The sequence below is a fragment of the Lacerta agilis genome, chromosome 13 (genome assembly GCF_009819535.1).
Source record: "Lacerta agilis isolate rLacAgi1 chromosome 13, rLacAgi1.pri, whole genome shotgun sequence".
NCBI lineage: Eukaryota > Metazoa > Chordata > Lepidosauria > Squamata > Lacertidae > Lacerta > Lacerta agilis.
In genome coordinates this window covers 35,607,385-35,633,469 of record NC_046324.1, presented here as the reverse complement: position 1 = coordinate 35,633,469, position 26,085 = coordinate 35,607,385, and the positions used below count along the sequence as shown (strand labels likewise).

Genomic DNA, 26,085 nt, shown 5'->3' with positions numbered 1-26,085 from the left:
AGAGGTTGGCTGGTCATCTGTCATCTATGATCTAGTTGAGATTTCTGCATTGCACAGAGTTGGACAAGATGACCCTTGGGGTCCCTTCCAATTCTATGATTGTATGGGGGCAGATGGGGCTCATCAATCTGGGAAGCTCTGCTGCCTTGCAGTTATACTCATTTGTGAGAAAGGCTGCAAGATAAAACTTCGAGGAAAACGTTTTATGTGCTGCCTTGTGGGACATCTTCAGGAGAATCATGGAATTGCAGAGCTAGAAGGAACCATGAGGGTCATGTAGTCCAACCCCCTCAAAAGTTTAAAGAGTAAACCCTACAGAAATTTGGAGTGGAGTGCATAAGACAGATGGCATTTTGTACGCCTCCTTCCGTGCCACTCCTGAAGCCAAGCAGCTGCCAAATGTACTGCTCTGCTTTCCTTTGGACCACATCATTGAGGCTGGGGGGGGGGGGGTCTTGTCATCTGGGCAGTGCATGACCTCCATACACAATGCCAAGGCTTGTGCCCCAGAGAGGTCACTTCGGTGCTGCTAACACAATGAAAACAATGTGGGAGACAGCCATGACAGACACACAGTGCCGTTCAGCCCAGACACTGAGGTCCCCCGCGAGGGTCCTCTGCTGGTTCCCTCACTGCGAAAAGCGAAGTTACAGGAAACTAGGTAGAGGGCCTTCTTGGTAGTGACGCCCTCCCTTTAGATGTTAAGGAAATAACCAACTATTTGACTTTTAGAAGACATCTAAATGCAGCCCTGTATCAGGAAGTTTTTAATGTTTGATGTTTTAGTATATATGCTGTGAGCAGCCCAGAGTGGCTAGGGAAACCCAGCCAGATGGGCAGGGTATAATAATAATAATAATAATAATAATAATAATAATAATAATAAATACTACTACGATTCTCTGGCAGTTTGACTTAATCCCTGGAGGTGCACTTCATAGTCTCCCGAAGCAGATGGATGCCAACAACAATGATTTTAAGAGAATGGAATATGCAGGTCAAAAAAGACCCACGTGAGACAACAATGTGCATCCATTGAGCTTAATGGATGAGTGTGTATTTGAACTAGGGTCTCTTAATTCAAGTCAGACACTCTATGAACAACACTACGCTAGCTGGCAACCAAATAAACCAGTGGTGAGGAATCTCCTCAGAGGTGAGGACAAGTAAACCAAGAGAGTTAAACTGATTAACTGGTTGGCCACTGCCCACCTATCAAAGTTTCCCATGGAGGTAAAACTCTACAATTTTATGACCCTATGAGATCTTTATTTCAGTGGTGGAGATGTGGATCTGGCTGGTGAGTTAGATCCAATCTCCACCACTGAAATAAATAGAATCATAGAATCATAACATTGTAGAGTTGTAGTCCAACCTCCTGCAATGCAGGGATCCCAATTAAAGCAGCCATGACAGATGGCCAGCCAACCTCTGCTTAAAAACCTTAAAGAAATGAGAGTCCACAACCTCCCGAGGGAGTGTGTTCCTCTGTTGAACAGCTCTTACCATCAGAAAGCTCTTCCTGGTGTTTAGTCGGAATACATTATGGACATTCCACTGGGGCAATTCAGTCAGATGGGTGGGGTTCAAATGTTGTTGTTCCAGGGAACCAGGGAGCTGATCTGGTTCCACTCAAGAGGGGACACTTGGGAACAATCATGTCAACTGCCCTGGTCATTTCCCCACTTCAGATATCAACCAGGGCTTCAACAGAATTGCCTCCCGAGGAAACAGAAAATCCCCAAGAGCCATCAGGAAACCATCCAGATAGATCAGCGTCCTACTGTGGGCCATCTTTATCGGTCCCTCATCCAGGGGCATAGCAAGGGGGGTGGGCCGCCCCGTGTTCCATAATGGAGGGGGTGACGAATTATCAAGGAACATTTAGGGGGGGGGAATTGAATTTCTTTTTAATGCCTGCTCCAAAGGTCTTATCTTACTATACTAGGGATTATATAGCTATATATGAAATTTCATGCATATCGGTTAATATCTTGACCCTCCTCCACCAAAATAGCTGTTCACTTGGCTGTTTTCCTATGTCATGAAGGCTGAAATTTCAGTTCAGAAAACACTTACTGTTCCCAACCCTAACCCTGTGGAAAGCTATCTAATTAGACTTTAATTTGATTTTGAGATATTTTTAGGAGATAATTTAATTATTGTTTGATTTTATACCAATGTTATGTATCTGATGTTAGCCACCCTGAGCCCGACTTTGGCCGGGGAGGGTGGGATATAAATAAAAGTTTTTTTTTAATTATTACTTGTTATTATTCCTTTTTAAGAAAATATGAAATAACGTAAAACCATTTTTGCGGGGGGGATCAATGGGGGGGTTGACAAGAAATTTTCCGCACCGGGTACCACCTGACCTCCCCATGCCTTTGGGGGGGGGGTGACAAAAATTTTTTGCCCCCGGGTACCAATTTACCTTGCTACGCCCCTGCCCTCATCCTTGCAGAGACTCTGAGATGCAATGAGTCCAATTCAATGTAGAAAAACAAGTCCATAGTGTTCCCTGGAGCATGGGTGGGACCAGATATTACTTGAGGTACACCCATGATTTTTATGGGGGCCATGAAATCCTGAACCATTCCTGGGGCAGCCTCAGCATGAATGTACTGTGTGCTCAAGCTGAAATGAGCCCAAGCTGGGCTCCAGGCTCATGTGTTCCCCTCTCCTCCTGCATGGTTAGGAGAAGTACTTAATCACTGTTTACTTTCCATTAATATTGGAAAGTAATATTAGAAAGTAATATTGGAAAGTCTGTCATTGCATGAGGACTGGGTATCATGGTGAGTTTCAAAACAAGCCAACTTCTACCTATGGGTTATGAGGCTGGTTTAATTAACCATGAATCCCTGGTCTGCATGAAACAACAAACCAAGTGACAGTAAACATGAGTGAAGTTCTTTTCCTGGCCACATGGAAGGAGGGAAAAGAGGGAGCCCATTAGTCCAAGACTTTGCTCATTCCAGCTCATGCAGATAGTGCTAAATGTTGGATTAGCATTACACATTAACAAGAATTATACATTAACACTGTATTTATCTAGTTCTTCTAATGCATGTAATTGAGGTTACCTTCAAATAGCCCAAAGAGCACAGTGAGGGGTGGGTAGGTTAGTCCATAACAATCTCTGGTCATGCTGGATGTGAGTGAAATAATTCCATACATAATATAAGCTCACACTTTAAGGGATCTCAAAATTAAATTGAAAATCATCATCAAGCAAATATAATTATTTCCCACCCACTATTTTTGTTTACTGTATGCTGGGGAGCCACAGGGCAGGCAGAAATGTTGGATGCAATGCAGTTGAGAGTGGTTATCAAGGATATCAGGTTTAAGGACTTAATTTCATGTTTGATAATTCTGGCTAAACAAACCATCACTTGACAATGGAAACTCTGGAACTTTTTGTACCTTGAGAAAGCCATGATGTGCCTTGTAGATTGCACCGGTCCTTTTGCAGTATTTCCCCAATTTTTTGCTTGTTTTTATATTGTATTGTTTATACTGTATTGGGGTGATTTGCTTAAAACGTAAACTTGGGTAGTTATTGAACTAAGGTTACTCCTTTCCCTTTCATTTTAACTAAACTAAGTGTAATCCAATGAGTATCCTAATAATGCAAAAATAAAGGAATGATAGTTACATTCATACAACCATCATCTGGCATTATCAGAGCAAGAATCCTTGAATTTGCAAGCTTTGTTCTCCCCTTCCTCCATACACTTCTGCTTCTGATTTGCTCCAAAACATTACTGCAAATTAGAAATGGAAACTTCTTATCATTGCCCCTTGCATGTGGAGGAAGGGAAGAGGGAAGCTTGCTAGTTCAAGGCTTCTTATAAATGCAATGCCAAACCACTGCATGACATTATTTCTGAAAGTAGTCTATAGCTCCAAGAATACAATTGATCTCTCTAAAACAACACCTTTGTCAAAATCATGAGTGTCAAGTGTGGTGGCGGGAAAACCTGTAGCCACACACATGCACACCCCGCCTGGAAGAGGACGAGAAATGAACTAACAAAAAAAGTAAAATAAGGTGAGCAAAAAATATTTTAGAAAACAGTTAAGTCATCTTGCCAGAACTGTTCCCCTAGCTGGCTCAGAAGGGTTGTGAAAGCAGAAACTTGATCAGCCTTTAACAGTGGAATGCATGGAAATGACAACTGTGCATAACTACTAGAGAATCTACAACCGGTGTTCAACAATCAGCTAGAATCACACAAATAATCGGAATGTTTCGTGCATGAGCTCATTCACAGGATAATACCCTTGCGTGATTCCACCCTATAGGAATTCATTGTATGCTCAATAAATGCAAGAAACCTCCCCTCACCCACCCGAAAGCTCCTCTTTTCACTGCTCCTTCACAAACTCAGAGCAACTTAATCTGAACTACAAAGTGAGTGTTATGATGAACCAGGAGCACTCATGAATGGTGCTCCAGAAAAACAGCTAGTATAGTATAGCTATAGGAATGCTAACAACTTCAGCCACCACAGATTGGGAGTCATTTTACACAAAACAATGCCATGTTTTCGAAAGGACAAGACTATAGGGATTGGGGGCAAAGCTGTGCCAAAAACTTTGCTACTGATGCTACCCTTTTGGATACATATACAGAAACTGTCATGCAGGTAATGAGCTCTAGAACATATTGCAGAAACCTAATCTAATCCACACCTCATTCCCATGACCTATCACAGGCTATTCTTCTGAACACTTTTTTATGGCCTTCTTGAAGGAAAAGAGGTACACATTTTCTCAAACTGTCCATGTCAATATCTAGGCCAATATAATGAGACAATCTGCCATCTTTTCAAATGGCACAATTTGCAACAGCCACAAGCAAGTAGGACATGGGTCAGCAAACTAAGGCCCGCAGGCTGGATCCGGCCCGTGGACAGTCCAAGAATCGCCATGTGGATTGCCAACGCGTGTGTTCTTTCCCTCTCCCTCACACAGTGGCAGCAGCAGTGCCTCCTCCCTCCCTCCTCCTGCCCTGCCTAGAGGAGGAAGGTGGCTGGGCTTTGTTGGTGCCAGCAGCAGCAGCAGTCGAGCGGCTGCCATTTTAAGCAGCCCCTCTCCAGAGCCCTTTCGCGCGCCGCTCATCATCCCTCTGCCACTGCCAGCTCCTTCCGCTCACAAGACACAGGAGCCACGGTTGGCTGACCGCCCCTCTCGAGTGGCCACCATTTAATGCAGCCCCTCTCCGGAGCCCTTTCGCATGCCGCTCCCTCCGTCACTGCCACTGCCAGCCCCTGCCGCTCGCAAGATGGGCTGTATTGTGATTAATCTCCATAGTTGATGTCATAATTTTATTGGGCTAATTCAGAATAGTTGGAGTTACTGTTGAGAAGCAGAATGATCTGAAGACTGAGAAGCTGAGTGCACATGGAGAGTCATCAAGCTAGGCAGTCAAATCAGGAGTCACTGCTGAGGGAAAATCCAAAGCAAAAAAAAACCCGATGCCAGGACCAGGAATTGAGCTATTTCCTCTGTGAAGTCCCAGTCCAAAAGGAAATCTGCTTTGTCTAGGAAGGTTCAATGGCCAGCCTGGATGGATGGGGCCAGTCTGGAGCCTAAGAACCCAGGAAGATGCTTAATGATGCAGTTTTAGTGGTTAGCAACATGGGACAGCCCCACACATAGCCAATAGTTCCATTCTAGGACTCATGGTTCCCAACACACAATCTGATCCTAACTTTATACTCTTCTATCTTTTGCAAATAACATTTTAATTATGGAGCTTTAAGAATGTTTAAAACATGACCCTAAATTAGCCAATATTCTATGTGGCTCCATTTGCACCATACTTTTAAAGTACCATGCCACTTTAAAAAGTCATGGCTTCCCTCAATTATGGGAATTATAGTTTGTTAAGGGTTCTGAGAGTTGTTAGGACATCCCTATTCCCTTCACAGAGCTACAATTCCCAGAGTTTCCTGGGAAGAGGAACTGACTGTTAAACCACTCTGGGATTTGTAGCTCTGTGAGGGGAATAAGGATCTCCTAACAACTCTCAGAACCCTTTAAAAAACTATAATTCCTATAATTCTTTGGGGGAAGCCACAACTATTTAAAGTGGCATGATACTGCTTTAAATGTAATGTATAGATGAAGTCCAACTCTCTGAAAACCCTTTCTCTTATTTCATACAGGAAGCTGTTGAATTAACACACAAAATACACAGCTTCCCCATAAGTCATAATCTAGTATCCACTGTAAAAAAAACCCAAAAACCTGCATCCAAATTTGACACTGTTTTGTTGACATCCATCTGTCTTGAGAGACTATAGAAGAGTATGCCATTGGGGGTACAGTCAAACTGTTGGAGAGGCACAGTGTAACGAATCGGATCTAAGTTAAGGTATTTTCAGAAACCCACAGTGTTTTATGAGTTAATGGGCACCCCAGTTTGAGTGGCAGATATCCCTTGGGAGGCGGGACATTCCGCTCTTTAAAAGGAGGGAAGAGCGGTTAGAGGGAAAGTGGTGACTGGAAGAAGGAGGGAGTGGGGCCAGGATAGTGGTGGGTAGGTTAGGGTAGGTTAGGTTAGGATAGGTTGAAGATGTGTATATTATGCTGAAAGAAAGAGTTTACACTGTTATGAAACTAAGCTTATAAACCATTACTGAAACCGTTATGTTCTGAAAGAAATAAAGACTTCTTATTGTTGAGCTAAGAAAATATTGTCGTTCATTTGGTCCAGCGAGTTATGTATGCTCATGAGGAGGTGAACTCAGGGAAAGGACAAAACTGACCTGCAGGGTGATAGTTTGTGTCTTGGAGTTCCCTCAGGAGGGGCTAGCGGGCGGAAACCCTGGTATTGCCACAGAGTTGCTAAGAGGGCTTAGCTAACTGATATAGTGAGGGATCTAATGAAAGAGAGACCCCGAACTGTAGGCAAAGAAGAGTTTAACCCCTGAAGCCCAGAGCAGAGGATATAACCAGCCACGGCCGCTGGACAGGAAAACTCCCGTTACTAAGGGATCCCCAGATTATAAATAAAAGGGGATTGACATAACAGACGGACCTCAGAGGGACAGGTGGGGTGGATTGAGATTTGACCCAGAACACCTGATTAGAAATTCACTTAGTAACAATGGGAGAGTGTGAAGTGGAGGTTCGTCGCACACAGCATCTGCTGTGGCTGTAGAGACCAAAATGGGGGAGGCATGTTTATTTCATCTGGGGCAGATGAAGGCATTCAGTTTTGCTGCTACAGATGCACCACAGAATTTCTTCTCTCTGCATTCCCCTCAGTGATCATTTCTCCTCTGGTCACTGCTGTGGAAACATAACCTGTCTGTCTGTCTCCAGGTGCAGTGGTTATCTGCAAGCAATTCCCACATGGCAGGTTTAATGCTGCCAGCTTTCATGTCATGTTTGCAGACATCTTTGTAACACAGAGTTGGTCTGCCAATAGGCCTGGTGCCTGAAGCCAGCTCCTAAAACACATCCTTGGGGATTATGCTATCTTCCATTCTTCCAATATGAACTATGCCAGCGTAGACATCACTGAGACAGGAGTGCAAACATGCTGGGAATGTGGGCTTGGAACAGCATGACTTTGAGACTCTGTCCTGCCATGTAATCCCCAAAAATCTTCCTGATGCAGTGTATATGGAAGGCACTAAGGCATTGCTCCTGGTGGGTGCAAGTTTCCCATGATTCACTTAACACACAAGTCTGTTAAACCTTCATCTTTGTATTGACTGTTAGCATCACATTCTCCCATACCCTTTTGGAGAGGCAAGTAATTGCCATAGCTAACTTTCCAATACACTTATCCAGCTCAGCATCAATGGAAAGGTTGCAGGTTATGGTGGAGCCCAGGTAGGCAAAATTGTCTACAACCTCAGGCATGTGGTCACCAATGCTGATGTGTGGAGTGCTGGCGACATACTGACCCAAGATGCTGTTCTTCATCAGGCTGATGGTGAGGCTGAGCTCCATGAAGGCTTGGGCAAAACTGCTGATGAGTGAGAGCTTCCTCAGAGCGTGCTGTCAAGGCTGTGTCCTCTGCAAACAATATCTCATGGATAAGAACCTGCCACACTTTTGTCTTGTGTGGAGACATGCCAGATCCAACAGACCCCTAACAGAATGGAAGCAACCACTGTCTTCTGAAGGTGAAGGAGAGCAATATGTCAAAAGAGTATTGGGCCAAGAACACGACACTGTTTCACACCACTTTTTATTGGGAAAGCATCCAAGGATGAACAGTCATGCTGGATAGTGCCATGCAAGTTCTTGTGGAAGGACACAATCATCTGGTTGAGCTTAGGTGGGCATCCTATCTTGTTGAGCAGTGTGAAGAGTCCCTTTTTGGCTAAGGTCAAAGGTCTTCATTAGGTCTATGAAGGCGATATATAAAGGACGTCTATACTCTTAGCATTTCTCCTGCAGCTGGTGCAGTGAGAAAATCATTTCGACTGTTTACATCTGAGCTCTAAAGCTGCATTGTGACTGGGGATAGACCCTATCAGTGAGTGACTGTAATCTGTTGAGAACTACAGATTACTCTACTAAAAATAAACTATATAAAAACTGTGACGATTTCACAACATATTCCCATTACAGCCTATACAACATTTCTATGCTGTTCTAATATATATTCTCATCCAATGTACCCTTGTTAATAGTTATTTAATGCATATATATTCCAGTTAAAATATGGCAATGAAATATCACTTTCTAAAACTACTTTTAATTCAAGTAACACCACCAAAGAAACATGCATCAGCTCTGTTAAAAGACAGATTTTAATGCATTTCTTTTCTGTATTTTATACTTTAAGAAGTTATGGAAAACCTGTTCTTCAAGAAAGCCCTAGGACAAGTCCGCCTCTGTGTTCCTAATTCTAAAGTGGGGATACTACCACACCCCCACATTAATATGTTAAAATAAACAACACAGAGCAGGCAGAGAGTTCAAATAGCTAACCTCATAGATGATTTGTATTAGCCCGAGTGTATAAATCTTACATCCCACTGAAATACAAATGAGACGAACCACTGAACAAATGGGTTTCAAACTATGCTCTGTTGCATATTGTTGCAAGTTTCTATACCACTAAAAATGGCTCACCTACAAATGTCCAAACCACTGTCCCCAACAGCTAACAGATGAAACAACATTTTCCATGATATACAGCAATTCTGTCTGAAAAAGAAGTGTGCACCCCAAAATGTCAACGGCATGTGATAGAGGCCTTCTCCAACTGGATTTACACACACACATCATTAGCCAATAAACTGGCTGCAAGAAACAAACTAGCCAAAGAGAACTGACTGCATTTCACAATTTATAGAGAACCAACAGAAGACAAGCACAGAAGGGACCACTGTTACTTAAGTGGACAATAACATTGTTCCAAAATGTACCAGGTGTTGTGGGAAGACAAGTTTGAAGTAGGAGAGAGAAAATTCTAGAGATACAACTTAACAACCCAGAATGTTAAATTGACAGAAACTACCATGGTGGGCCATGCTATGAGCTCCCCCTAGTGGACAAAGGGAAGCTGGTGACTAGCTACAAAAATCTTTTTAAAAGAATAAAGGTAAAGGGACCCCTGACCGTTAGGTCCAGTCGCGGACGACTCTGGGGTTGCGGCGCTCATCTCGCTTTACTGGCCGAGGGAGCTGGCGTACAGCTTCCGGCGGCCAGCATGACTAAGCCGCTTCTGGCAAACCAGAACAGCACACGGAAACTTCCCACCGGAGCGGTACCTATTTATCTACTTGCACTTTGACGTGCTTTCAAACTGCTAGGTGGGCAGGAGCTGGGACCGAGCAACGGCAGCTCACCACTAAAGGCATGGCAAAAGGCAAAAGGTGTAGCTTTTGTGTTTGCCATTTGTCAATTATCATTCTTACTTCTGTGCTGCTGGGGTGGCAGAGCAGAGAGAACAAATATATTATCACTGTTACACATTTGAGATACATAACAGGGGGTGAGGTTGAATATGGACCAAGGAACAAGAATGTGGACTTGCATTTCCAGAAATTCTCATTTCATCTCTACTCCTTGTTACATAGTGGTAGAAAAACATATTTCTTTTGCAGGGTTGATTTACAGTGGGGAGACAATTTATTACAAAGGTCAGATTTTTTTGAGCTTCATGTCATTTCTTTGTTATCCAAAAGTTTTGGACATTTCTCCTCTTTGAGCTATTTTTTCTCCACATTCCTCAAACAAATCCCTCTTCTCAAGTGGTTGTACTCTGGAGCTTGTACCAAAGACACTCACTGGCTGTGCTTAGAAATGCCAGGTCAGGAACAGAATGATCCAGCCAGACCTAACTCAAATACGAGCAATTTTGTAAGGCAGTACTCACTGCCAAGGCACATGAGGAAAATATAAAGCCAGATCTACTTGGGGGGTGGAAAGAGAGAGCAAGAACACAATCTTTGATGGTAATTAATTTAGCTTGGCCATTGCTCAGACCAATAATGCTTAACAAAAGATTTTCAAATATGAAATCAACTACCAATCATGTTTGGAAAGACTTCTTTCTATCCTAGGGCACTCTACATGTTATTAGGGAATGGGAACATATATGTCAGGGTGACAAAAGGAAGGGGAAAAGAGACAAGCTAAAGTACTGGAAAGTGATGGCTAACTAGTTAAAAGAGGGCTTATTCAGGGGCTAAAAGGATCTAAATAAGAAAAGGTCCTCTTCTTTGAAGATGCTTTTTTGTGGGAGAGAGGGCGTTTCTTGGTGATATCTTAGGAACAATATGGGCTAATTAAAGGCATGTTACATGCAAACTGTTATCTTCAAGTATCAATATGTTGCTGCAAATTTATTTTATCCAGTAATTTATGAGTTGTGGGTAAGTAATGCAGGGTACAAAGTCGTCCCCCCCAAGAATCATAGAAATATAGAGTTGGAAGGGACCTCAAGGGTCATCTAGTGCAACCCCCTGCAATGCACAATTTTTTTGCTCAATGTGGGGCTCAAATCTACAACCCTGAGATTAAGAGTCTCATGCTGTACCAGCTGAACTATCTACCCTGGGTTTTATAATGAGCTGATTCATCTCAAAAAGAGAGTTTGGAGGGATCTTAAAAGTATCAGAATATGTGGTGGATATTGCAAAAACTTACATATGCTGATCCCAGTCTGGAGCCTTGCAAGAAAGGATAGATGATGTGCTAATTCAAGTTAGTTGTGGCTCTGAGGCAGAACTATTAAAGGCTCAAATGACACACCTAGCCTTTGGGGTAACTTCACTGAGACCATGGAAAGGGAAACAGATATCCACATCAGCCACACATTATCATTACTGAAGGGGTGCACCAGCAAAATCAGACACCTGAGGGAAGGCAATTATAAGTTAGATAAAAAGGAGAAGAGGAGAATGACACACAAATTCTCTGGGGGGAAATAAATGCAGAAGCAAACAAGACACCACCTTTGGAAAAGGCAACAGGTAAACTTTCCAAATCTTCCAAGCTACCTTCAACCCAACACACTCCCTTTAACTAAAATCTGTGCCAACTTTTTCTTAACATGCCATTACTAGGATTCCATCCACATGCCAGGAGATGCTGCAGTCACAGCTTTTCATGAATTTCTCAAAGCCAGACACATCGAGACAGAGTTACCGAAGTCTCCAGAGGGCCAGACGGATGGAGAGAAGGAGGGGGGCAGAAAGGGGATGGCACTCTGAGATCCTTGCTGCAGCACTTTCTGTTGCAGTGCGACACCTAAAGGACTCTTTGTGAGGCTGCTCCAAGAAAATATTGCTCAAACATTCTAACTGTCCACTTGTTCAAAGCAAATCCATGAAAGACCCACCCCCCTCATAACCAAAACAAAATAAAAAATTCTTTCCAGTAGCACCTTAGAGACCAACTAAGTTTGTTATTGATATGAGCTTTCGTGTGCATGCACACTTCTTCAGAAACACTGAAACAGAAGTCACCAGATCCTTAAATATAGTGAGGGAGTGGTATTACTCAGAAGGGTGGTGGGAATGGGTGATCAGCTGATAGGTATGGAAAACCTGTTGATGACTCTTAACGGCTGCAATTAGTCTTGCAGGGAAAGGCAAGGGGTGAGATGGCTAAAGATAGCTTTGTCATGTATAATGAGATAAGAATCCAATGTCTTTGTTCAGACCAGGTTTCTCCATGGTTTTAAGTTTGGTGATTAGTTGCAATTCAGCCACTTCTCTTTCCAGTCTATTTCTGAAATTTCTTTGCAGTAAGACAGCTACTTTGAGATCTTGTATAGAATGTCCTAGGAGATTGAAGTGTTCTCCTACTGGTTTCTCTGTCTTGTGATTCCTGATATCAGATTTATGTCCATTTATCCTTTGGCGTAGGGTTTGGCCTGTTTGTCCAATATAGAGAGCTGAAGGGCACTGTTAGCATTTGATTGCATACACAATGTTGGAAGATGAGCAATTAAATAGTCCTGAGATGGTATGTTTGATGTTGTTGGGGCCAGTAATGGTGTTGTCCGGGTTTATGTGGCAGCAAAGTTGGCATCTGTTTTTATTGCAGGCTCTGGTACCAGTGTCCATGTTGAGTCCTGTTGTTGTATTATTGTGGGTGAGGAGCTGTTTGAGATTGGGTGGTTGTCTGTAGGTGATGAAGGGTCTTCCTCCCAGAGCTTGAGAAAGAGAACTGTCATTGTCTAGGAGAGGTTGTAGATCTCTGATGATGCATTGTACTGTTTTAATTTGGGAGTTGCATGTGATTACTAGTGGTGTTTTGTTATTTTCTTTTTGGGGTCTGTCTTGCAGGAAGTTCTCTCTGGGTATCAGTCTGGCTCTGTTGATCTGTTGTTTAACTTCATCAGGTGGATATTTAAGTTCTAAAAAGGTTTGCTGTAGATCTCTTAGGTGAGAGTCTCTGTCTGTAGAGTTGGAACAGATGCGGCTGTAACGTAGGGCCTGGCTATATACAATGGCCCCTCATAACAGCGGAGATGCTAAAGGAATTTGACTCTTGCAAATTCAAATAGAATCTGACCTGATCTGCACCATAGACTATAACCTGTGCATCAGAACATCCTTTGGATTTCACATATCTCTGTATTTTGCAATGTAACACTTTGCTCAACGCATATCAAAATTCATATTAAAATTCATATTTTCAGACAAAGTCCATTTAGACATGCATATTTTGTGATAAAATTGACTCAAATGTGATTTAAAAAAATAAAAATAAAACATTCACTTAAATGTGTATTTTCTTTGAAGATTTTTTTAAAATGGGGAAATTGGGTGGGACTGAGGAACAGTGTTCGAAACTCGCATGGTTCTAGGCGCATTTTTTGACAGGGGATTTCATTGGCATGAGCAGTTTCTGAACTCTGGGTGCTGTACTGTGCCTAAGATTTCAGATTAAAACTGTAAAGTGGAAGAAAAGGAGGACGTTTTTCTGCCTCCCCACTTCCAGCTACTCTCTGAAGACTGGAGAAGAGACCTTCTTAAGAATATTAGGGGGACAGGCAGAGGAAGGACTAGACAATGTGAAAAATGAACCTAATATTTTACCTGCAGTTCATTCATTTTCAGCTTTGTATTCTTGTTATTAACAAGCACACCTAGACACTCTGTTGTTGGGCCCATAACCTAGGTTTATGGTGCCATTTAGCTCCTAGCTTTCATATCTCACCTTCTAACACTGCTGAGGAATTAATGTAAAGTATTTGTTTACATTGATAAATGTTCTCTCTTTGCTAGGGAGTGGCCTACCAGAGGAAACACCACCATTCATTTTTAAGAGTGATTGGGTGGGGGGCTTATCCAAACTTGAGGATATGTGAATAACATTTTCAACTTAACAGGCTTCCCCAAGGATCCTTCTCTTGTATTTGATGAGTCACAGTGCTAGATACTGTGTTTATCACACAAAAGAATTGGGGTTTTCCTTTAAAGCAAAACAAGAAGGTGGAAAACTTTTCACGTACAGTGGTACAGAAGACAACCGCCATATTACTTGCCACTCGCCCGTGCACATTACCTAGCATAGGACTCATTCCAACAGACCCATGTCCCTACTCTGCTGCTGGAGGATATGGAAAATCTACAAGTTAAGGGATGCTCTGTGTAGCTTAACTGCACTTGATGAGATGCAGATCAAGCTCCATTGCTGACTGGTGACATAATCATGCATTACTACCGTAATTTGATATTGCCCTGACTTTCAAAGGTAGCAAGAATCTAGTCACTAGATTCTAGTGAATAGTCAATGGGAACTTGTTCAGTATTCTTATTCTTATTATTAAAGGTAAAGGTAAAGGACCCCTGGCAGTTAAGTCCAGTCACAGACGACTCTGGGTTTGCGGTGCTCATCTCGCTTTACAGGCCAAGGGAGCCGGCATTTTTTCCACAGTTTTTCCGGGTCATGTGGCCAGCATGACTAAGCCGCTTCTGGCGCAACAGAACACTGAAACCAGAGCAGCACACTCCTGCCAGAGTGGTACCTGTTTATCTACTTTTTTGGCATGCTTTCAAACAGCTAGGTTGGCAGGAGCTGGGACCGAGCAACGGGAGCTCACCCCGTTGCGGGGATGTGAACTGCCGACCTTCTGATCAGCAAGCCCAAGAGGCTCAGTGGTTTAGACCACAGCGCCACCCACGGCCCATTCTTATTATTAAGTCAAAGCAAATAACTGTTAGCTGTATAATCCAATCTTAGTCATATATACTTGGAACTAGGACCCACTTAGATCAGAGGGACTTAGTTCCTGGTAGGTGTGCTTTGGATGTCACCTGTTTGAAATTTTGAAAGAACTTGAACTCGAGCATGTAATGGCACTGTGTTCTCCTCTTGCACAGAAACATATTGCCAAACTTCACATACATATAGTACATGCATTAGTCATATTTACTGTGTATATTGTGAAGCGATTATCAATTTTTTAAGGAATTAGCAGCTGTCAACACTAAGCACATTTAGTGAATGTGGAATGCACTGTCACATAATAAACAAGAAAAAGACATTCACTTACAGGCCTTTAAAAATATCTCTTATGCAACTGCAGGATCAAGTAAATAGTTTTATTGGATTAAGAATGTTCTTAAAAATCCACATTTCTACTTTGGGTGAATCTGCAGACACAAATATACATCTGGGATACTTGGAAATAAGTCACAAGATACATACAATGCACATTTAAAATGCAACTGCACAGTACACAGCTAGCTATGCTTCCACAGAGATCCCCAGTAGCAAAGCCATCAAGCAGAACATTGTTGATTCAAATATAACAGCCACATGTGCAGATTTCAACAGATTTATAATAGATAGCTTTAATTTATTTAAACTGTGTGCAAATGGAATGCAGCATAGTCCCATGGGGTTTATTAAAGAGACCTAATGTTCCTTCTATAGCTCCCTGAAGGTGCAACAAACTTTGCCCACCATGATTGTAAAAGAAGTCAACTCTATGTGCACCACTAGTAACGAGAGCCAGGAAACCAGTACTGGTTATTTATAAGGGAAATTCATAAAATGCTGTGCCATATGCAAGAGGCTGGATCACCACCTGGCCATAAGGCAGTGTTAGAGCATATATGATCACTTACTTTCTTTTCTTTTCTTTTCTTTTGCTCTTCTGGAAGCCCTTTTCCCCATGTCTTCACACCTGATTGTTGGCAATGATGGAATAAGAAGGTAGCATGGCTTCCATATCCTCTTAGCTTGCCTTTCTTTGCATTCTTCAGAAAGGCCAACCGTCTAAAGCTCAGATAGGACAAGAGGATATTTATGAACTTATGTGAAATATATTCTACACTGTGTATGATTCCTTGGCAAACTTGTAAGCAATGTAATTAAGTAACTTTGCAACTTTTGCTACTGCTTGGTGGAATTTCCTGCATTGTTAGATATTTCTTGGATTATTAGAGCAGTTGTGGCAGCAAGCATTGTCATATTTGATAATCATTCCAGGTTGCCAAACCTCATGTGCAACATCACTGATTCAGGCTATTGCTCATTTTTTCTGCCTGCCCCCCAATCCCAGCCCCACCCTGCAGCCTCCAGCAAGCAATACACCACCAGTTCCTTCCAACCTTGAGCAAACTGTTCTCCAAGAATAGGGAAACAGAAACAACATATACTGAGCCAGCCTAAAACATTTTCCTGCCTGAGTAAAGGAGGGACAATGTCACCTACTGCCATTCCATGTACTGTACAGAAGTCTAATGGGCTGGCAACTGAAACTGAGTTTAACATTGGTGCATCTTCCACTGCACCAGAAGGCAGGACACTGGGATAGAGGGCACAGCATAGCACATATAGCTTAGTCCTCCAAGACCTTGTCACCATTTCCTGTTCCCCAGGATTTGCTGCCTGAAATTACTGCCTCACTCTGCCTAATGGCAGACCCAGCGCTGGATGCATGCTGTCTCATTGCTTGACTACCACCAGACACCTGAACAAAGTATTTGTGGACAGGCAGCTGGGAAACAATGTCAAGAAAGGGATGCAAGATAAATATTAAGACAGTGCTTTCCCTCTTTATCTATGTCAAAAGATTCTTTCCTAACTCTATCATCAGGCCTAGTGTCAAATGGCTTATATGTTCTCTTTGCCACCTTTATTGTGGTCTTTGGTTTCTTCAGGTTGCAGGGTTCAAAAGCTTTGTGGAACTTAGCAACAACAAAATGAAAGCTTTATCAGTGCAGAGGACATGCCTCTTATAAAAATGTTACAAATCTAAGAGGAACTGCAAATTTCCATTTTGCCCAGATTTTCTATCACCTGTATTTGGCAACATTTTTTCTTTATATGAACATATATGAACTTTGTGTGCATTTTTTAAAAAAATAAATGCACAAAAATGCTATTTTAGTCATTATCAAGTGTTTGACTTGTTTATTCAGAGTTATTAGGTATACATTCTTGGGTAGCAGCACATATATTCTGTACACACACAGTGAATGATGATGGATATAAGCTGCCACTCACAAACTATAACAGACAGATCACATGGACTAGCATAGCCCATTACCTGAAATCCAAGCAATCCAATATATTTGTGGTTTGGGCTCTCTATATAAAGATTCTGCTGTGTTTATATGCTTCTACACTACAGATACAATAGTTTTGATGTGTCTAGCAAAATCTGACTATAGCCTCCAAATCACCCTGCTGCAAAAAAACACACCAATATATACTTTTATTTACTATGTAACTATGTATAAACTATGGATTTCAGAAAGAAACAGGAGAGGAGAAAACAAGACTGCTGAGGGAGACAGAGGGAATCTTAGCTTCTCGGCTCCAAGTCTCCTGTTCTTAAACACCTCGCTTTCGGCTGCTGAGGTTGCATCAGCTCCTGAGGTAGTATTTATAACTGTTTTTAAAACCTGATATTCCATTTCCAGTTGCTCTGTGGGGGTGAATTGAATCTGCAGGGCCCCCAGCCAAGCAGCTGCTGCCAGCATGATCCCTCTTCCCTCCACATCCTGCTCAGAAAAGCCTTCCTACCGTCAACCTGGTGCCATAGCTTACTGGCATGGTCTCTTTAATTAGCTGACCAGGGCCCTCATTAAAGAAATAGCTGGTTAAAGTCTGGATGGGGCCAAGGGGAGGATCTGTGCTACTAAGCAAATCATTTGTATGTCAAGGCAAGCTCCCTTCTTCCTTCCCTTTGGACTGTTCTCACCAAGAACTAGAGGATATGTATAGATGTTTAAAGAATTGTCATCTCGGCTTTTTATTTGTTTTATAAAAATAGTTATATATCTCTATTCACACAAAAAATCAGAGTGGTTTACAACAATTACAAATAAAACCATGCAATAAAAAATAACAAATTAAAATCGGAAATCAGCCAACTATTGTGGAAATATGTACCGGTATTCTTAATTACCTGCATAAGCCTGGTGGAATAGAAAAGTTTTCAGCAGGAGTTTAAAAGGTGAAGCAGAAAATACCTGTTAAATCTCTATTGGCAGAGAATTCCACAATACTAGGTGATGACACTAAAGGCTTCATTTCTTGTTATTGTCTAATGTGTACCACCAATTTAGGGAACGACCAACAATGCTCTTGCAGATGATCCCAGTAATCAATATGGTTATAGAAGTATGCAGGTCAAGAAAGAGATGTAGGGTTCTTTCACAGAAACTATTGCAAACCCTGCTCCTCAGTGACATGAACTAGAATTTATCCCAGTATACAAATGAATTTCTACATGAATGGTTTGTGATACTAGTATATCTGTCTGTAGTTTGCATAGGTTTCATGTTGGGTGGGGCATGTTCACAGACAAGTGAGATGTGTTCAGATTCAAGAGGTAGAGTAGCTGAGCTGTGGACTCACACCTCACAAGGCCTCTGTACACGAGGAGCTCTAAAGAAGGGTTCCTTTGCTTGTTGTTGTGCCATAACTACTCTCCTATTGAGGAGCTCTATATGGTTCCTGAAGGTGATTTTTTAAAAATTCCCTTCACACACCTATTAAATCTACAAAGCAACTTGTCAAAATAACTGCAATTCATAAACTTTGACACCACAGGCAGTTCAGAAACAAGACACTGGATCCTTTATAGGACTAAGCCGCTTCTGGCGAACCAGAGCAGCACACGGAAACGCCGTTTACCTTCCCGCCAGAGCGGTACCTATTTATCTACTTGCACTTTGCTGTGCTTTTGAACTGCCTTTACCAGAGTATAAATCCTCCCAACAACAATCCACTGGTATCTCTCTGGCAATCATCAGCATGTCACCCAGCCATCTCCAAAAATCAAACATACTGAAGGATTTTTAATGAAGATATTTATTCATTGGCAGCACATACTTATTTACTATTCTGCCAAAGTAAGAATAGGAATTTAACAATTAAAATTACTTCATTTTTCCTCTATCATGCAATATACCAGTTTCATAAAATGACATTTTTATTCACTGTGTCTCTGCGTCATCATTACATTTTCACTTATTTAAATAACCAATGAAATCTAAGACACAGCTATCCCTTAAAGTGATGCAGCTAGAAATTTATTTACATCAGCCTTCCTCAACCTGAGGCCCTCCAGATGTTTTGGGCTATAGTTCCCATAATCTCTGACGATGGACCATGTTTGCTAGGAGTGATGGGAACAGTAATCCAACAACACACAGAGGGCATCATACTGGCTACCCCTTTTTCAATTGTTCATTCAAAAGTCTGTCCTCCGCCATTTCCTCATTCATCTGCCATTTGTTTTGAAATATGTTTTTGAATGTAGTTCCTATCAAAGTATACATTTTAAAATACATTTTGATTAATATTTTTTTGAGCCAGGAACCCCTTTTCAACATTCAGAAGAGTATGAAATACAATGAATAGCTATGTTCCATTTCACACCTGGGTGGTATGGTTCAGGTCAGTTTGCACTGGAATTCACAAAGATCAAGTGTCCCTCAATGCAAGTTTCCCTCCTCCTTACATCTATTTTGTATAGGTACTGACCACGGAATCACAATATTTCTACTTACTACACACACTGCTGAATATACACCTCTTTACCCTGGCTTTTGACAACTGAGAAGTTTATTTTTAGGATTCACTTTATTTTTGTTATTGTAAATGGTTTAAAACTCGTTCCAACATTGTGTTTTGATTGTTGTAACCCATCCATGGACCTTGGGCTGCAGGGCAGTTAAAATAATAATGATAAGGATAATGAGACTAACAGAGAATGGCATATGGAAATTTTGACCCAGGCCTTCAGTAATAGAAAATGTGAGAATATTCAATACACAACATCTCTGCACAAATTAGAAAGACAGAAGCCAGGCTAATCAGTTAACTTTGCAAGGATGGAAGAAGATACTGATAGATTTCACTAAGGAACTTTACACTAGACATTTTACAGTGAAAGTACTTCCACTTCTGAGTTCTCACTGGCATCTGTTCAAATAACTTTGTGGAATATTTTGGGCAGAAAAAGTGGGTTTAAAATTTCTCTTATCTTTTCCTGAGCACCTGCCCCAATTCTCACCTAATATCACAGGATGATGACAGTAAATATCATTGGGATGGAATTAGATGACAAGTCTTGAATGTCAGTGATAGGAAATCTGTACTTCCAGCCCACATGCACCACAGGACATGAACTTGCTAGAGCCAAGACATAAACTGTTAAGAGCCCAGTGGGGGGAGAGGAAGGCCAAATAACTTGTGAGGTAACTCTTTCCTCATAGGATCCCAACCACACTACTCATATTAGGTTTTTATTGAACTGAATTCATTTTTTGTTTGACTGCAGCTAGATCTATGCAAAATGAGATAGTGTTTTCATCTACGTCTGTTCAGGATGGTGTACAATAATCACATTTGTTCCTTAAGTTCTTGCATTTACAAGTGACCACTGTAACATTTCATTACTTTGATTTCACATTCAGACATTAGCACTTCTTCACAGTAGAATCAGATATTTACTTGATAATCTCAAATTTAGCTTTTATATCAAATTTAGTTTTTTGGTGCAAATAAGAGAGACCTCTATGCTTGGAAATAGGATGCAACAAACTCATTAACACCATCATCTCAATTTAATTCATTATGTGGCTTATGAGGCACATCTGTCCCATAAGGCATTAGTATCTGACAATTCAAATCACATGACAATGGCATATAAAACGTTATCTATGACGCTAGCACCATATCTGAGCCCTACACATGCAGCATTAGCATGCCAGGAATCAATAGCCTGCATGCATACCAAGCTGGCAAATCCAGATTCCGTATGTAGAAACCAGCTACCTGATAGGAAAAGCAGGAGTCTAGAAAAAACTTCAAGTTATTGGGAAAGTAAAAGATTGAAGGGGTGTGTGGTTTGCTTTTTAGCATAATGGTAGTATAGTGCCGAATCTTCCAAACTCACAGGGAATAAATATTTCTTTATGACCTGCTTAGCATAAGCAAATCTTCCTAACCAACAAGATCACATGGAGGATGCAGCAAGGGAAACAGGCAACAATCCCTAAAAATTAGTGAAAATTCCTCCATAAGCCCCAGATCTTCTGACCTCTTTGACCAAGATAGCCACATCGGCAGTGTGTGGAAGCCCAAAAGCCATGGGCAGGAAATCAACAAGAGCACTGACAGAGGAGAATTGGGCATCCCTAACATAAGATGGTAGCATGATGCAATGCACAGCAAATACATGCTTCTCATGATGCAGAATTCACCTCAAAGTTTATGGAGCAGCATAGGTCCTTTATAAAACAGTCCAGATAGGCCTACAGTCACTCCAGGACAACTTTAGCGTAAGTCTATTATTCTCTAACCAGCAAAGACGCCGTATAAACAACTTGCTAAGAATATATAGCATTTCTGTAGATAGCTTCAAAATTAATCTGACTTTGACTCTTACTTGTAGCACACAAGTACTGTAATGCAGAAACTGGTGGAAACTCCCAAGAATAATGAAATAGTCAATAGGTAGAGAACCTGAAGTATTTTACCTGACTAATTACTGAACCTGGAATAAGTTATTCATTTTTGTACTAAAACTTTATTTACCTTGTATTTAGGAAGAGGACATGAGATTATTACAAATCTGAAAAATACTCCCCCCCCCCCCCTCAAAAAAGGGTGTTGAAATATTACAAATGAATCAAACTGCTTTGGTCTGAATATTTTATTGGGGAAATGGAGGTAAAGGCAAAAATCTGGTTCTACAGCTCTCTAGCACTTGAGGCCTCTTCCATGCGGTGCCACTATTCATCCATGTGGTGATCACCAGCAGGTGACGACAGCTTAGAAATGTGCATGCAACAGGGTTACAGGGAAAAACGGTGGAAGGAGCAAGAGAGCTTTCAACACTCTGGAGGCACCAATGTGTGACAAATCATCTTGACTTTCAAGAAGACCAGCAGAAACACTGCACCCCTGCTGGAAGGCATGAGATGAAACCCACAACTCAATTTTTCCTAGCACTCAAGTGGGTTTCTCTGTGGCACCTGTTGTCCTCTTAATTCTTTTTTCTATATTATGGAAACCCAAAAAACACTCACTTAAAAAAAAACCACAAACCAAAACCATAGTTCATCCCATCCAGTCCAATTCACACTAGATTCCCATAGCTAAACTCCAGAAACAGAGATCAGGCATGTGCAACAAAATATCAAAATGCCCACAGAGCAATCCCAGTGTGTTGTGCTAGTTAGATTGTCAGACTATTACCTGGAAGATCAGGCTTCAAATGCTCACTTGGCCATGGTGACCTTGGGCCACTCGCTGCCTCTCAACCTAGCCTACTACACAGGGTTGTTGTGAGGAAGAAGTTGCGAGGTTGTTAAATGAGGAGGAGGAAAACTGTGTACACCACCTTGAGCTCTTTGGAGAAAAGAAAAAAGGGATTCAAGTAAGCAAGTCAAGTTACGTGCTACAGGAGTGGGGGGGAGAGGGGGAGAGAGCACAAAATAACATGCAATAGCATTGTCAAAACTAATCACAGTTTATTTTAAAACATGTATTTTCTCCAAGGGAATACAAAGTAGGTTTTAAGGTACGGTATTTGCAGAAGGAAAATGCAACTTTTCACACTTCTACATAAATTTTTGTCATACAGTACCTTATGTATGGGCTGGGACAGAACAACTGTAGCCAAAGGGTAACAAGACTTTACAGTGGCTAAAAAGCTCCCTTTTCATGCTGGTTGGGCGGTTCTAGGACAGGGCAGACCAACATTTCATATTAAGTAGGCTGCATCTTAAACAGCATCTGAAAAAGCAGAGACATCACCTTGCCGACAAAGGTCTATATAGTTAAAGCTATGGTTTTCCCAGTAGTAATGTATGGAAGTGAGAGCTGGACCATAAAGAAGACTGATTGCCAAAGAATTGATGCTTTTGAATTATGGTGCTGGAGGAGACTCTTGAGAGTCCCATGGAGTATTGGAGCCTCAGTTTCAGGATCTGTCCTTCCAGTGAGCACTCAGGGCTGATTTCTTTAAGGATGGATAAGTGTGATCTTTTTGATCACACTTATCCATCCTTAAAGAAATCAACCCTGAGTGCTCACTGCAAGGACAGATCCTGAAACTGAGGCTCCAATACTCTGGCCACCTCATGAGAAGAGAAGACTCCCTAGAAAAGACCCTGATGTTGGGAAAGATGGAGGGCACAAGGAGAAGGGGACAACAGAGGATGAGATGGTTGGACAGTGTTCTCGAAGCGACTGGCATGAGTTTGGCCAAACTGCGGGAGGCAGTGGAAGATAGGCATGCCTGGCGTGCTCTGGTCCATGGGGTCACAAAGAGTCGGACACGACTGAACAACAAGGTGTTCCCTTACTACCTCTTTTCTTATCTTGGGCTGCAGCTCCCTCTTTACATCATTTATTCTGTTATCACCAGGCTGGGCATCACTTTCCTTTTGGGTGAAGACGGAGGCAAAGTAGGTGTTGAGTAGTTCCACCTTTTCTCTGTCACCCAACAGCATTTCTCCGTGTTCCCCACGCAGAGAGAGGACCTACCACTTGTTTGTTTTTCCTCTTACTTTGAACATAGTCAGAGAAACCTTCATTATTATTTTTAACCTCTCTTGCAAGCCTGAGTTCATTCTGAGCTTTTGCCAGCCTGACTTCCCCCCTGCAACTGTTGGCTACTCGTGTGTACTCCTCCTTTGTGATTTCCCCTTCCTTCCATTTCTTATACATGCCCTTCTTAACTCTCGGCTCATCTGCAAACTCCTTATGCAGCCACACCGGTTTCCTTAGATGCCTCCCGCTTTTATTTCTTGTTGAAACTGTCTGCATTCGGGCCTTCAATATTTCTCCTCTTAGAAACTCCCATCCTTCTTGGATTCCCTTCTCACTGAGTCTTTCTGACCATGGAATCTCACCCTGTGGGTCCTTAAGTTTTTTGAAACCAGCCTTCGTCACGAAGGGGTCACGAAGAGTCGGACACAACTGAATGAGTGAAAAACAACAAGGCTGCAAGAGTACTTTGACACTGCACCCATAGGCCTCACACTGCCCTGTCACAAGGGGGGGGGATGAAGCAAAAATTTGACCCCCCCCGGCAAGCTCTCACACTGCCTTCCCAAAGCTGGCTAAGCCAGGCACAAGGCTCTTGCAGGGTCCTGGACCTTCCTATCTCCCTCCCAAAGTTGGGAAAGTGCTAACTAGGCTTTGGGAAGGTGGAGGGAAGACCCTAGGACCCTGCCAGAGCCCACACACCTCCTTCCCAAAGGCCAGCACCTCGCTTACCCAGCTTTGGGAAGACAGCACAAGGGCTGGGAAGGGGTCATCTAATGTTGCCAAGGGCTGCCAAAAAAGGCATAGGGGGCTGTGTATAGCCCTCAGACTATGCGCTGGACCACCCTGTTCTATGACATTAGAGACAGGGACCCTGCTGGAGAAACAGTAACAAGTCTTCAACCCCACACCACCACACCCCTGCTCCCATCACAACTACCTATTCCAAGATATGTCAACTCATAAGGGAAGAAATATACATATATATGGCAATTACAGCCCGGTTCCATCCTTGCCTCCCTGTCGACCTTCCAGCAGATGTGGATCAGCAAGCAGGAGTACGGCGAATCTGGGCCTTCCATCGTCCACCACAAATGCTTCTAAAACAGGACTTAGTTACCATGATAACAATTTATCCCCTTTTTTGACAAAAAAAACCCCATTACTGCGCATTTTAAAAAAGCGAGAGTTGCGATTGGCATGGCTTTCTTTGTTTTTTGGCAATTACAGCCTCAATATTGCACAGTCATGCTCCATAATGAATCCTACACCTTCACATTGCAAACTGCTTAATGCTGGGCATATAAGCTAGTTAAGTGTACAGTGGCCATGCATGAAGGACTGACTAAAACTACTCTACCCACTCCAACTGCACTGAGGTCAAGATGCAGTGATGAAGGGCTCCAAGCAAAACTATTATGGGCAACTATATGATGTCCAATTCCTTTTGCCATGCAGATTGGGAGCTTAAACCACTCAAAGCAGCCAAAACTAAAGAGATTTCTCATCACATTGTCATCCACCAAATTTTAAGAAGTGATGAGGGAGACATGGAAATACCAGGTCCCATAGAGAAAGAACTAGCTTTTTACATTTTGCCAACTGAATCAGAAGGGTATTTTGCTTTCAGCTGATATAGCAGAAGGAAAGGAGGATTTAGAATAGGAGACAAACACGCCTGCACTCTGCTTAAAGGAGATAATGTGAGTTTCCTGCAGCAAAGCGCTGAAAGGGCAAGCAGTCCAATGTGAGAATGTCAGAACAAAAACAGAGCAGAGCAGCTGCTAAAGTCACAAATCTAAAACCTCCAGGTTTAAGAGGACAGCCCACAGAATTAGCACAGAGCTAGTACAATTACAGGCAGCATTGGCAGGCAAACAGAGTGAATTAACAGGCCATTGTTATCAGCAAAACCCTTCCACATTTGGCAACTGTGTTTAGTTGTGTTCGAATAGAGAGAGAGCTAAATATACATAATCCTGCAGGCAATATAGGCCACTAACAGGACAAGAAGAATAGGTAGGGTGTGGGTATGGGTGTCTTATACATGTTTGTGTGTGTGAGCGCAAGCGTGTGCTACAAGCCAACAGCAGGAGAGGCCTATTCCCTCTGTACACATGCACACATGCAAGCAAAATAAATAAATAAATATTTCAATCAATTAATACTGTAAAAATTAAATTGGCACTAGGAAGCATTCTCTTCACTTAAGCCAAGAATATAATACCGGTAATTGCCTTGATGCATAATGAATGGGCAGAGTGGACAGGTGAGGGGAGAGGCATTGAAGTTGAGTTTCTACTTTACTATATAACTTGTATTTTGGAAAATTAATGCCATTTCTTTTAATACTTAGTTCAAGCAACAGACAGCACAGGCCCCTGCGAAGTTGACCCTGCCCCTGGATCTGGGATCTCAGACTTCAACAAGGAGCTTGAATTTGCAGCTGTGGCACCTCATCAACTTCACATTCAGTAAAGCTTCAAGTGTATGTGACAGTGTATGTGCCTTGCTAAGTCTGGGTTCTGCTCCTTTAAACTTCTGCCAGCTCTCAGTTAAGGGCTTATCCACACTTACCTTTTGCCCCATGCTTTCTAGGCACAGGTCTGTGTTTTAAAGCTC

The 26,085-nt window shown here is 42.1% G+C and overlaps 1 protein-coding gene across 4 annotated transcripts in view; it reads right to left on the bottom strand.

Annotated features, from left to right (window-relative positions):
* Window positions 1-26,085, bottom strand: part of LOC117056348 (ankyrin repeat and fibronectin type-III domain-containing protein 1-like) — a 371,686-nt gene that overhangs the window by 207,816 nt on the left and 137,785 nt on the right. The window lies entirely within an intron of this gene.